Source organism: Siphateles boraxobius, unplaced genomic scaffold (genome assembly GCF_051911475.1).
Source record: "Siphateles boraxobius isolate OS27281-9 unplaced genomic scaffold, OSU_SipBor_1 31, whole genome shotgun sequence".
NCBI classification, from domain to species: Eukaryota; Metazoa; Chordata; class Actinopteri; order Cypriniformes; family Leuciscidae; genus Siphateles; species Siphateles boraxobius.
In genome coordinates, this window is record NW_027508931.1 from 11,937,238 (window position 1) to 11,940,144 (window position 2,907).

The 2,907-nt window shown below is 35.7% G+C and overlaps 1 long non-coding RNA gene across 1 annotated transcript; it reads right to left on the reverse strand.

Annotated features, from left to right (window-relative positions):
- Positions 1 to 353: 353 nt before the first annotated feature.
- On the reverse strand, positions 354 to 1,268 carry LOC143697061 (uncharacterized). Its single transcript, XR_013186160.1, has 2 exons — positions 864 to 1,268; positions 354 to 767 (listed from the first exon to the last, which is right to left on the reverse strand). It is a non-coding gene; the product is annotated as an uncharacterized LOC143697061 (long non-coding RNA).
- Between the last annotated feature and the right edge of the window lie 1,639 nt (positions 1,269 to 2,907).

Here is a 2,907-nt window from a genome sequence, read left to right on the forward strand (position 1 = left end):
CTCTTAACATCAGTAACTCGAATGCCCTACCTAGAATGGTTTTCCACAGCATTTGTAATGTCTGCACAAAGGAGACAGGCAGCTGCTCGAAGATCTCACCTTTGGAGAAAACTGTTGATTTTATACTCGAAAAATGTAAGTAGCACTCCTTAAAAATTAATATTAGGCCTACCTCTATATTTAATTGCATTGCTAACAAAATAATAATAATAAATGCTGACCAATACTTAATTATATTACTTTTTTTCTACTAAAAATGTATTAATTTAATAAAACAAGCAAAATGTAATTTGTTTTGTCATATGACAGATATGCATGAATACACACTAGATAAATGCAGTAAAACATCTCAATTTTCAGTCAGGCAATAATTTAATATTAAATAATTATATTTGATATACTGACAACAATAAGAAACATGAATAAATTAGTAAAAGAACAAGTAAATGTAACCACAATAAACAAATGCATATACAAGTCAACAACACATGAAACAAAGCTTTATTAAAGCTACAAGCATGTATTTACAGGCGCTGAAACCCAAATCCTTCTGCCATCTCAACACAGCGGTTCCCATTCTGCAGCTTTATTCTGATAAGTCAGCTGACCAGCGGAGGTGAGCCGTGCCTGAGGTTGTTGTGCTTCACAATCTGAGGCGATAAGGGCAGGTGTAGTGATGGAGGTTCTCATCCATGGCACTATTTCCAGGATTCATCTCTGGGCTCCACATCTTCAGGGCTCACACCAGTCTGCAGACATTTCAGATCCTAGAAAAATGCACAAACATTATACAAAAGCAGTCATTTTAACAGCACAATGTAATTTGATTTCTGTATTAACAGTAACAAATGAAATGACCTTACTTTATATTTTAGTAAAATCCCTAAAACCTTTTTTTCCCAACAAATGCCGCCATCATCTTTCCTTGCAGGTCCTGCTCCACCACAAAAGATCTGCAGCAAATGCACAGAAATCAAGAATCAGAAAAGTGTTGTAATATCTCGGTTTGAAATTTCAATAATTAAAATAAACTACAACTTAATATTTAATAGATTTTGTCATCCATTCCTGTAGTATACTCACTCAAAGCCTTTGATGGCAGCATTCAGCTTCAAGAGTCATCCTCCACTGGATACACAAACATCTGTTCATCTGTCCCTGTAACATCCAGACAAGATTCACGTTACCTCTTTGATTTATGTGCTCAATACCACATTTACATGTTGAGGTTGTTGATGATGTGTTAACTCACATTTTATCCAACTTAAATGTTCCTCAATTTATCAACAGTACTAAGGGACAAATACAATAGATTAGTGTTGTCACGATACTAGAATTTCTAACTTCGATACGATACCTTGAAAAATATCGATATTCGATACCATTTTCGATACCACAGAGAAAAAAACTGCCACAATATTAAGGGGGTCTTTTTTTTATTTAAAGCTAAATATTACAAGTCTAGAACATGACAATGAGGTATATTTTACATGAACAAAAATGTCCTGAGTTCTATCTGTTAATATTTTTTCATTGGACCAGAGCTAACATGATCCGTTGTGTTTTTATTACCTACTGTTATCAAAGATTAAAATATACTGTAACAAGTGCATTGGTCATCGGTCATAAATGCTGGTTAATACATTAACTTAATTTGATGAACAGATTTGAACGCAAACGTGTGTGCATCACACGCGGAAACAATGCTCACTGGATCAGCATCTAGTCAAGTTACCTTTATTTATATATTGCTTTTAATAATACAGATTGTGTCGAAGCACTTAACTGTATCAAATTGGAGGATAGAGTGTCAGTAATGTATAATAATAAGGTTAAACATTCAATTTTCAGTTAAAGGCATTTCATTATTGAATTCAGAGATGCCATTGTCTAGCTCAGTTTAGTTTAATTAGTATATGTGTAATCAAATTGATGATAATCGCTAATGAAGGCAAATTGCAGAATTAAATAATAATTTTTGAATAAAGTTAAACAGACACAAGTTAATTTACATCTGACCACAGTTACAATATTTACTTGTCTACGATTCCTCAGTCAGATTATGTTAACTTTAAGAATTACAGTGAAAAAACGAAACACAGACTCATATCAACAACAATACTAGGCCATCTTGGTTAATGTTTCAGAAAAGTTAAAATGAGAAGAGTTACAGTGTTTTAGGATGTTTTTAGCAGTGGTGCAGGTCTGTCCAAAAAACAAACACCCCTGATGCTGAGCATATGCTGCTAAATGGTACCCCTGGAGCCAATTCCTTAAGTCTGTTTTCATCTATAAAATAATTTTACAAAATGAGTGATGAGAGGGTTATTGATAGTCAAACAATCTTTTGGGTGCCCGCAGCCCGCTCGCAGTGTGAAGCGCGTGTCCGCGCTATTCTCCGACATGCCCGCTCGCGGTGTGTAGCGCGTGTCCTGTCCACGCCATTCTCCGACTCCGACATGCCCGCTCGCGGTGTTCTTTAGCAATCAACCAAAGCCGGTCGCGGTGACGCCGCACTCGCCATCTTTCCATTCACTTTTGCTATTTAACCAGAGCGAATGAGACGAGTGCGTCACGTGTGGGGTTTGTCAACGCGCCTTTGGAGAGAAGTGAAAGTGACTGCTCGGCTAGTATTGGTGTATCGATACTTCGGGAAATTAGTATTGGTACCGTTCAGATATTTCAGTATCGATATTTATCGAAATATCGATATTTTTGACAACACTACAATAGATAACTTATGTTTAGTTACTTTATAGATTTGTTTATTTACTTTTGTCTAATGTAAACCGTGTTGACCACAGTGAATTATCCTACATAGCCTAATAGCACACATACATGTACATCACTCAGATGTCTATTTCATGTTGTGATGTGCTCATCAGCAATACTTATAGAATAATTTTC